At 39.9% G+C, this 11,684-nt stretch overlaps 1 long non-coding RNA gene across 1 annotated transcript in view; it reads left to right on the top strand.

Moving 5' to 3' along the window:
* Positions 1 to 3,757: 3,757 nt before the first annotated feature.
* The window catches only part of LOC119007582, a 28,944-nt gene continuing 21,017 nt past the window's right edge, over positions 3,758 to 11,684 (top strand). Inside the window, exon 1 of the long non-coding RNA XR_005071162.1 lies at positions 3,758 to 4,307. This is a non-coding gene — a long non-coding RNA (uncharacterized LOC119007582). The remainder of the gene's footprint in view (positions 4,308 to 11,684) is intronic.

The following is an 11,684-nucleotide window of genomic DNA, read 5'->3' as shown; positions in this document are numbered from 1 at the left end:
GTTGAGGCGCAGCAGGGGGGTATGTAAAGGTGAAGTTCTGGGTCTCAGGGCCCACAATGCAGACCCCCTGGGGAGGGTAATCACCATGAGGCCAGCAACAGTCAGCACAGCAGTGGCCCCTCGTCACAAAGACACTCCTCTCCAGAGACATGGCTGCGCCTTTGTGCTCCCCCACACTCTGAGTGTGTCCCACTCCAGGGGGCTTGAGAGGCACCACAGGGTGCCCATTAAACCATTAGGAGTGGAGGACAGCCCTGACAGCCTGATACACAAATACGTGAACACACACTCACGCACAAATGCACACAAGCATTCGAAACCTACACGTGTACTGTAAGTACACAAATGCCTCGAGATGACAAAAGCCAAGTATTGTTCACTTAACATTGCTGTCAGCATGAATGGCGGAACAATCTGTCATTTTTGTTTGCTCCCTCACTTGCTGGCTAATCACTCACTGACTCGCTCGCTCAGTCACTGACTGACTCAGTCATGCACCGTTCAAGTTCAATAGTTAATTGCCATGTCACCCAAGTTGATTGAGATTTGCCTTTTGTGCACCTCAGATATCAAACCAGCAACAAGCCTCCAGCCACAAAACATACGTCAGCACAGATAAACAAAAGAGCTCATAAAATGTTAAACGGACTACACAATAAAATCTATTGTTAATACTATTGAATTTAAGTTCCTTTCTGTAGGTGTTGTTTCTAAAGTGAGAAGCTCCTGCCTGAAGGGGAACAGTTCGGAGTAGAGACGTCTCTGGTTGTGCTTTCCGCCCTCCTTGTTATTTTATTTAAATGTGAAGTGATAAATAATAAATACATTAGCGAGCTGTAATGTTGGTTATTATAGTTGCCAGTGTTCTGGTCCATTGGCTGTGTCTGTTTCAAGGCATGGAGAGAGTGAAAACACTCCTAGCTGAGAAAACAAAGTTCTGGGTAGTGAGAGATGAATATCAATTTTGACAAGTTGTTTCCTGCTAGATCAGAAGTTCAGAATGCAATGACTCAGTGATATATTAACATCGTGACTGCAGTGTGTGGACAATGGAGCGCCGCAGGAATGAAAGCAAAACACGAAAAAAGAGGAACTTGGAGACTCATCAACACACTAATCAGTATTTAACTGCGGGCTTTGGTTAAACTATTCAAACTCTCATTTTACACCTTGTTTCATTTCTAGTGTTTTGTATAGTGTAGTAGTAAGCTTAGTGGTGCTGCTTTCCAGGTTAGCCTACAAAAATACAATCCCACTGGCAGTGATGGAGACACAGCACCCAGGTGGATCCACTATTTTTTGCCCCTCATTAGGCACGATGTTATATTGCTGTACTGGAGTCAAGAGAAATTACAGTCAGCATATGTGGCCTTCATTGTGTAGAACTTATCATCCACAAGGCTATTTGCCCTCATGCAAACTGGCCACTGGAGAGATGGGTACTGTGCTAACCGACACCTCTTTAGTTATTAAGACGGGTAATGTTATTTTTCCCTCAGGCTCTCGAATAACAACCTATGTTGAAAGCAAGCATGGACCCTGGAGGATTTCAGTGACCAATTAAAACTGGCAGTGTGCGCTAAGGTAAGTTCATCTGTACACATCTACACTAGAATCCATTAAAACTGTCAAGGAAAGAAATACCGCAGAAGAAGCGAGGTGCCTGGTGTTGTGCTCTGCAACGTCTGCAAGCATTGACACTCTTGACATCTTTGCCCTGTAGCTTAGTCTCCAATTTGTCTTTGAAGCAATCTTTAGGTTTTTCTTCACAGCCTTTGAAAAATGCATGGTTCAGACGATTGTACCGCACACTGACACAGTTCCAAACAGCTTCATATTTCTTTCTACAAGACAAACTGACTTCATCATCATCGTCTTCAACCAGGCTTTGCTGCTGCTACAAACACTATTAGTTAGAATGCGTACACTTTCGGAGAACACAAAGTGCGGTCGATATTATTAATGACCTCTTCTTCATCACTACGAAAACCCTCAAGCCATGCTGTCGTTCACTCACTCACTCACTCACTCATTCAGATCAGTATATAAATGCAGATATATGTAGTGTTGTATGTGCCGACATGGTTACAGCATCTAAACAAACCTAATGATCCCCTCATGACTGACTCATATGCTCTGGTATATTTTGCCAGATCATAAACAATCTATCATTGTGAACTCAGCTTCACCCTCATCATCGTCAGTTTTCACCATATATAAAATGCTTTGTGTAAATTACAGTAAATGATACCCCTCACTGAATAGCATTGTTACTCGTATTAAGAAACAGTGGTCATTGAGATATATTATTTATCCATGGCTGTTGCAAACACAGATGGAAGGTTGTTTTGCTTTAATACGTTTGATATTTAGTCTTCTGTAATAATATTATAGGATTAAAGGAATTTACAGTGTGAATCAGGATAAACGCTGTAAGAATTAAAAATGCCGGATCTCGATCATGAATGGAAAATCCAGACTGAATTATCCGTGCCTATTATTTTGATGATGAAACCACTGGTTTCACCAAAGGTTACATTTTACTATAGGCCTATTTGAATGAAAATATGGTGCACATCATGTTGTGGGTGGCCGTCGGCTCACTTCTGACTCACTGCACCGCTATTATATTTTCAGCTTAATGGGCTGGTAGTTACAGGACAAGAGACACCTGTTAAGCTGTATAGATTCATGTACAAGACAGTTTCAAGCTGCATTTTCAATGAACACATTCCAGAAGACACCGATAAATCAATAATTGGGACTTATTGTTGAATCCCAAATACCCAAGATTAGCCAATTGTGTGCAATTTAAGCATGAGTATTGTTTTTAAAATAGCATTTTCGCTAATTTTAAGGATCAGTTCACCCAAAATGAAAATTCAGACATCATTGATTCAGCCACATATTGATGGAAAAGCTGATCCACTAAACATTTCTGGAGCTTTATAGCAAACCAGCATTGCAGTATTCTTGTTAATATCTGAAGTGTCTTGGGACTTATTCTAAAACCTTAAAAAACACAACAGAAGAATATATATGTATGTATGTATGTATGTATGTATGTATGTATATATGTATGTGTGTGTATGTATACACACACACACACACACACACACACACACACACACACACACACACACACACACACACACACACACACACATACAGCTCCTCCAGCTTAATCCAAAGCTCCAGATGCTCTAAGAATCCAAATTGATTTGAAAGGACATTATTTACATCCTCCATGCTGCTTCAAGCTCACCCACGACAGGGTGCACCAGTAGCTACTGTGAAGATTCCTGCTCAAAAAGAGGGCTGTAAATAATGCATCTTCAAATCAAATTGTGATCAAGTCCATATCTGCTTCAGTTGTGAAGCTCTAGAAATGTTTTGTGGACTACCAAACTTCACCAGATTTTCCAGTTATCTGTGATTTTGCTGATAAAGTAAACTAATTGAAAATGTGCTCCTTTTGCTCTGTGACAGCATCCTCTTACACAATGTCCCACCCACAAGAATATCTGATTGACTGGATAAATGTATCAAATAAATGTATAAATAAGCAGAAAAATACAAATATTCAATTAAAGTGCCTCAAAATTGTACTTAGGAATAGCAATAGCAATGAATATTGTTTTTTTGTTTCCTTTGATAATAATTGGTGCTGAAAAAGCCATACCTGTCGATATAATGACTAAACGTTTTAGGTGAACTTGTCCTTTAATGATGGAAATTTAAACCGGAAATGCCGCGAATTGTGTCAAGCGAAGAAGACGCACCTTGTCAAAACGGTTAAGATTTTTACAAGCCTTTTCCTAGATATACCGGTTTAAGCTGTGTAAACGCACATGCGTGCAATTTAAATATATCTCGACCAGTATAATCCAAGGTTACTTAACAAAACAGGTTACAAAAGTTAATTTTCGCGTAGTTAACTTGAATTAAGTTAGTTACTAGCTTAATTTGACACACCGGAAATACGTTAGCCGGCTAACGGCCGCGCTGCTTTAAAATGGAAATTCTGAATAGTGGATTCAGGAGAAAACCGACGTATCAAATAATGAATCAGAAGATATTTGGGCAGCTCTGGCAGATTTTTGGAAGAGGAAGAACTAGCTATGTGTGGCTGAACAGACACCACTTGCCATGGTTAAAGTTAGCTTAACTGACTGTGGAGGAGCATTAAATATGGGAGAAATACAGTTGGACTTTATGGAGGAAGACGACTGGGAACTGCGGCCGCTGTTAGCACCACCTGAACCAGGTTGTCCCGTGGATTTATTCCCCATGTAGACCTACAACCGGTAAGTGCAAGTATGTTTTTAATGTTATGATAATTGTAAATTGTAGAAAACAAAATGGTTGTCTGGTTTAGGGCATATGGAATAATTTGTGGTCTGGTGTTTACATGAGCAGTATCATTTTTTTTTATTTTTTTTTTTTATATCATCATTAAACCCGCTGATGACTGTATGTGAGTCTTGCAGATTCATAAAGTTGTCTGAAATTGTTAGCGAGGAAAGGCAGACTATCTGGCATAGAGAGTTAACATGTCCTGAATATTGGCATTCAATATTTAGTCATGTTTGGTGTCTGCCAAGGACAGTGGCATAGTACTGCATTATTCAGCCAGTAGGTTGCAGTGTTTGTGACATTTTGGCATTGAATAAGACTGAGTTATTCTCATCCCCCCCACTGATGTGATTCTTGCTGTTGTAAGTTAATATTGTAACACACACTTGGCTAGTGTATTTTCTGCTGCAGATTACATAAAATCTTTGATTGAGGGATGTGCTGGTCATCAGCGCTCGGTGTTAAATGAGAGTGTAAGATATATGGGCTGGTAAATATTCCATTTCACAATAATGCCTTCTCTTTCAGTCTTGTTAATGAGGACAATCAAGAATAGAAATGCACAAAGCTTGAGAATGAAATGGTGAAAGGCTGTGTCTGAAATTAAACTTTTATGACTGTACATTCCAGAGGCCTTTCACTGCAGTTTTTCAATACTGCTCGGCTCCCAATCTTCATGAGCCTTCATGCCGCTTTATTTTCAGTACATTATGATAACTTTTTAGTCAACCACAAGTACTGACTTTCTTCTTAGAGCAGCACTGAATGACATGAACAGTAAGGAAAGATGAGAGCAGGGTCGTGTAACAAAAACTGTCAGCTGGAGAGTAAACCACAGAAAGGGTAACAAAAGTGCTAAAGTGGCTGCGCTGAAATCATGAATTATGAAAGGTGCTGTGGGGTTCAAAAGCTGAGGTGAAGTGGAATTGCCACTTACATCAGCATGCAATTAGTCTTTTAGGCCCACCGCTACAGACTTCAAAACTATCACTCATTCACTGTTAAGATACTCCTACTTTTTGCGCACGTGCACACACATCCAGTAGATGCTAAGTACTCCTCTTTAGTCTTCAGTCTCTCATCAAGATCCCTGCTGTGGTTTCAGGCAGACAGCTCCATGGCAGCTGTCTGAAAGAACTGCATTATGAAACAACTGACATGCTCTGCTGGCTTTAGGGATGCTTTGTACTTGTGGTTATATGGAGCTTTGTTTCTGTCTTCAAGGTGGTCAGTTACAGGCTGAAATTTACTGGCTCTAGGGGAGCTGAACGACATCCACTTAAAGCACGCTCTGTATGAGAGTGATGAAGTACGCATATGATACATGGCAGATTTGGGAATATGATGACATATACTGATATGATAAATTCCTTGATAGAGGTGTTTTCATGTTTATCAGGATTGGGTCCAACAAATTGGCAAATGGCAGATTTAAAGTATTCGTCACCGTACCACAGCTAAGTCTAAACTGTGTTCAGCCACAGGAACTGGAGGCTTTTCTTCGAAAGTTAGGCTAAGATATCGCAATTAACAATGGAACGATTGGGAGAAAAACACCAACAGCAGCCCCCAGAAAGAATCACCACTGCTGACAATGTAACCGAGGGGACACACCACCTTTCTGCACTGGTGGGTAGCCTTCTAAATCATGTTGTTACAATGGTACAGGGCTCAGCAGTCGATGGATGATAGCATCATGATATATCAGTCCGATAAGGCAAATTGATGTAAGGTGTTTAATGATTATTTAAGGCTAGATTTGCCATTGAATGTAGATTTCCGTGAGCCAGACAGTTTCATCTCCTGTAGGAAATGATACCTCTTAGGTTTCATCTATTCAACAACGTGTGATAAGCTTCGCAAAATTTTAAGGAACATGTTGCTTATTAAATTTCGAGACTGACTCAGCACTTTGGTGTTGTGACAACATATCTTGGAAAACATGACACACATATTTTGTTTGTCATGACAGGGTACATGTATGGGCTGGAATATTTTTCATGTGGTGAGTTACACAATGCATATGCAGATAAACACTAAATTGAAATTATAAAAGCACTATAATCATTTTTTTTTTTTACCAATACTTGTGTAGTGTTTCACTGGGATAGGTGAAGATAACTGTTAAGTAAAATTCTGTGTGAAAATATTAAGAAATTCATATGCTGTTGTGGGAAAATTAGGAATAGACACTCACACAGTGTTTGAAGCTGAGTGATTTTCATTAAAGGATCATGCCAAAGCAACTAAGAAAAACTGTAAAAGCTGGCCAAGCTCGATAAACCATTTGAACACACAACAAGTCTTTCCTTGTCACTGATGAACTGATGTTTATTTGCCTGAGTTGAGTGTTTTTATATCAGTGAAAGGATTATGCTGTGCTCTGTCAGTCCTGAGAAAAATCAGGAACTAATCGCTCAAAACATTCCACCATACGCATTATCGTTACATCCGTGTCCTCTTATTTTGGCCTTTAAATGGCAGCTAAACAGAGTAATCATAGAATTCCTGCACTACAAAACTGCTATAATATGTGCCATTTATGAAATTGGTGTGAGCAGTTAGAGTAAGAGTGGCTGCGACCTTTTCAAATGGCAGATTGTTTGTTTTGTAACAAATCTGTGCAGATGCTAACAACCACGAAAAAAGACATCATATGTAGGCCTGTTTTGTGCTGTTGTGTATTTACTGCAGGCAGGAACATCTGTTGGCCAATAAGTGTGCATCTGTGACGATGTTTGTGTCCAGATATGTGATGGGTGTGTTATCAGTCACATAGTGGCTTCTAACAGTGGGTTACATTCAGCTTTCTACAGTAAAGCCTGACTGATACACAACTTCTTGGGCTGATGCCAACACTTATTAACAGCTATTAAGGAGTATCAACAGCTATTAAGGAGTAAAACATTTTATATTTCTACATATCGGCCGATAAACACAAATTTCTTGCAGTTATCAATTAAATGTTTTAATAAAACAGAAATAAGTTGCAGAGACAAGATATTTTACAGTTACACTTAATTGCCTAAATTTAAATCAGTGAAACTGTAAACTTCACAGGGAATTTTAGCATTCTAAATTACCCATGCATCTTTTTCTGTATTATCATCACATTGGACAACGTGCATACACCTCTGATTGGAAAATATCAGTTGATGACTTTTACCAACTTATATATGACTTTATATTCTTAAGTTTACAAGTCATTGGTTCATTCTGCTTTATCTTGTGTCACACAGGCTTTGGTTTGGGTGGTAAGTTTTACACCTGTGACCAATGTGTCCATGTAGTATTTTCCTTTTTAATGAAAATTAGACTGATTGTATGAGCTAAATATAAGGAGGTGAAAACTAAACTGTAGACCACCTAATACAGCTGGATAACTGCACAATAACCCCTGGCGTAACATTGAACATGTGATGCATTATCCAATTCAAACGTGCCATTTATGAATCAATATAAAACAAGTGCAATGTTGAGTGGTAATTACAGACCTGTGATTAAAAAAAAAAGAATCTTCTCTATCACACAAACAAGAAAACACGAGTATGAATCAATTTAAGAACACATTCCGTCAACTATAGTATTTCAGGTAAAAAAAATCATCTGCTGTGGGCAATTACAGAGCATGATTTATAGCTGTGTGCAAAATGCGTAGCTCTCTATCGAGATGATGAATTGCATGCTGTATCCCTGGGAGTGAGTCAATACATCCAGTTCATATGTCGGTGTCATAGTGAACTACACATATCCAGTGAAAGTGAATGCGTTTTACATATACCTATTCTTCTCATATTCTCTGTACATAATATCTGTGGGACTGCTGATTGGTAAAGTGCAGTTCAGCGTAGCCCAGCAGCAGCCCGAGGCCTGCGGTGAGTTTTTCACCTCAATTTGACTGGCCTCCTCCATCTCTGTCATCGGAGGGCTGTTTTTGGACCTGGATAGCACATTATTAATAATGCTGATACATTCTCATTTGGCTCGCCGGGGGAAATGAATTATTCTAATGGCCGTAATTCCACTGTCGCTTCAATTCCCCCTGCTTAGCGTGTGTGGCAAGATGGATGAGATGTGTGATTGAGTGGAACAGTGACATGGATGCAGTGATTAAATGTTCTTAAGATGAACTGTGAGCAAGACTGGAGGGTCTGTATGTGCTGAGCAGGAAAATATATATTTTTTTACCAGAGATTCATTCAAGCATGCACAATATGAGAGACATTGTTTGGGGGGGTGGAGGGATGGGAGGTAATTCTGAATAATCATGTCATAATTTAATGCATATTAATTAGCTGATATAGACAGGGTCCCCTCTGGCCAAACAATCACTCAACTGTTCACGCATCTATGGGAGGTCAGCCAAGCGAGGTCCAAGCTGTTTGTTTATCGTGATGACTGCCTCATTTCCACTTTCACACTCTCCACTTGGTTCACTGCTTTGTCCATCTTTCTCTCTGTCTCTCTCTCTGTCTCTCTCTCTCTCTCTCTCTCTCTCTTTCTCTTTCTCTTTCTCTGTCTGTGTTTTGATCCAGGACAACTCTACTCTTCTACACCTAACTTTGACAAATGTGCTGTCCGTGTTGTAATAAAAAAAAATAAAATAAAAATCCAGCAATCAGTTGGCATGGCTCGATTTTGGTACAGAGCCATGCTCTAATTGGAAACAGTGCCATCGTGCTGGACTCTAATTATGGTTACCATAGCAACTGCACAAAAAAAGGTTTCTTCTGTATGGTTGTGATAGATATGAAGAGAAAATTTCAAGAGTAAGGTATGGTATGCTTTCATCTGCTTTTCTCTCCTACTAGTGCACGATATTAAGGAGTTCATGCCATCCTGCCTAGGTGCATGGTAAAGAATTACAGATGGATATAGGATGACAGAAAATCCTCTGTATTTCATATCTCATCCTGCCTAGTTATTATTAGACTTATCTTACCCAGGGTGAGAGCACAGGTCTGTAAAGTTATTAAAGTTCACAGTCGTGGGTTCAGTGATCCTCTGGTTATTGTTTTCAGCTGCCTCCTCAGCTTACTTCCCTTTCCCAACTTTAAAATAACACCATGCACACATTTTTTTTTTACATGGACATGCGCAGACAAATGCACTTGGCCGAATCATGCATGTGTGCACATTCAGATATATTTTAGTGGTAACAGCAAAATTGTACTACAGTGAGCCAACCTTAAATCACAGCAGAAGCGGTCTTGGTATTGTATGTGTGTGGGTGTGCACATGCCTGTGTTTTTTTTTGTTTTTGTCTTTTTTTTTTTGGACAAAAATCTGCCAAGTTAAATATAATTTCAAAATACTTTGAGGTTTATTAAGTTCATGTGCTTTTTGTGAAAACCTTAATTAGCTCAAAGAATAGAACTAACGATTTATGAGCCTGTGAAATTATCTGATAGAGACACAACCATTTCCAAGCCGCATCCAAACAAAATAATACATCAGATCTCAGATCTTTTGTAACTTCACAATTAATTTTTTTTTTTTTTTTCAAGTTCAAGCAAATGGTGTTCCTACTTTTTTAATCAGTCCATGTAAAAGTCTGAAATGTTGTTCTGTTGATTTAGGTTGCTTCAGATCAAACACTGCGTTTTTTTGGTTGTAAATCCAGTAGCAGAGTTTTAAGACTTATCTGAAAGACTGTTGACGTCATGGTGCTCTGTTCTATGTCTTCAAGTGGTGAAGATGCTGCCACATAAAAGGCTAAAAGCCCTGCTAAAGCCCAGTCATTACTCCCCATGGAGTAGTCTGGTGTCTATCTGTGTGTGTGCTTGCGCTTGCTTGCGCTATGTGTGGACAGGAAAATGATGACGTGAATGATATGACACATGTAGGCGAGGGACAGTGCCTGTGTGTTCTTGGAAACCTGCGTTGCTCCATCTGCTGCTGTTAGGCAACCAGCTGCCTGCCTCCCATCGGCCCAGCAACACCAGCCACAACTACTCTGAAACCATGGCAACCGGCTCCGTCTGTTGGGTGCCGAGAATGACTGACCCCCCCCAACCTCTTTTCATCTTTTTTTTGTGAATAATGTAAATAGTCTTTTATATCTAAGATGAAGCGTGGACTCCTCTTGCGCCTCTTGTTTCAGATCTGCTTCTCAAATGTTGCAACGACAATCGTAGTCAAGTGCCGTTCTGTGCAGTATACTGTACTCACATGAAACGTATGCGCTGTGTCAGTACAGTGTGGCACTGGGAATGAACATGCACTAACCAAGCACACCCACATTTCACACCCACACATCACCGTGCCCTGCTTGCTCACTGGCTCACTCATTTGCAGACGCATATATTCCAGCCATGCACACGCAGACAAATTAACTTTGACCGAAACTGTCATTCTGTCTCCCTCAGCCTGAAGTAAACACAGCTAGAGAGGATTCCTCCATTCAGTTAGGGCCTCTCTCTTTTGCTCCTCTCCTGTTGAGAGATTGATTATCAGCAGCACTCAGAGCTTCAGGGAACCCCACCCCCCACTATCACCTCAATCCTTATCACCAACAGAGCCTTCACATTCCCAACCATATCCACACTAAACAAGCTCACTCAAAATGCCAGAAAAATGCTCAGAGCTCTATAAGATTAATAGAGTTCATGGCAATTTGCATCCAGAAACTGTGAATATTTATATCTCTACAGCTTTATTATTTTACTTTAGCTATTCATTAGCCCAGAGTTTTGCACACATAGTGCTATATGAATTGACAGTTTATTCAACAATGTTATTGAAAGGGCTGACAAAAGGCTGTCTATTGGCAGCTGTGGCTCAGGAGGTAGAGTGGGTCTTCCACTAATCGGAGAGTTGGAAGTTCGATACCCAGATCCCCAGGCTGTTACGTGTGTGTGTGTGTGTGTGTGTGTGTGTGTGTGTGTGTGTGTGTGTGTGTGTGTGTGTGTGTGTGTGTGTGTGTGTGTGTGTGTGTGTGTGTGTGTGTGTGTGTGTGTGTGTGTGTGTGTGTGTGTGTGTGTGTGTGAATATAAATGTCGTCAGGTGCCTTGGATAGGAACTGCTGTATTGCTCCTGGTGTGCAGGTCAGCATGCATGCATCAGTGTTTTTGAATAGGTGGATGTTACAAATGTTGTAGAACTTGTGAGTAGTCAAAGAGCTAAATAAAAGCAGAAAGATCAATGTGTCAGTTTCAGTAGCAATGTTAAGTGGACTACTCATAAATGCGGTGAGTGATTTACCAGACTTAATAACTGTAACGATAAAGTAAAAACATACAAACTAATAAGAAACAAACAATGTGCAATAACAGTTTTATTAAAAATGAAAAGTGGCTTACCCAAAATATTTCCTGACAAAGAATAAT

The sequence above is a fragment of the Acanthopagrus latus genome, chromosome 18 (assembly GCF_904848185.1).
Source record: "Acanthopagrus latus isolate v.2019 chromosome 18, fAcaLat1.1, whole genome shotgun sequence".
Taxonomy (NCBI): Eukaryota; Metazoa; Chordata; class Actinopteri; order Spariformes; family Sparidae; genus Acanthopagrus; species Acanthopagrus latus.
The sequence above is the reverse complement of the archived record's forward strand: the minus strand, read 5'-3'. Positions and strand labels throughout refer to the sequence as shown.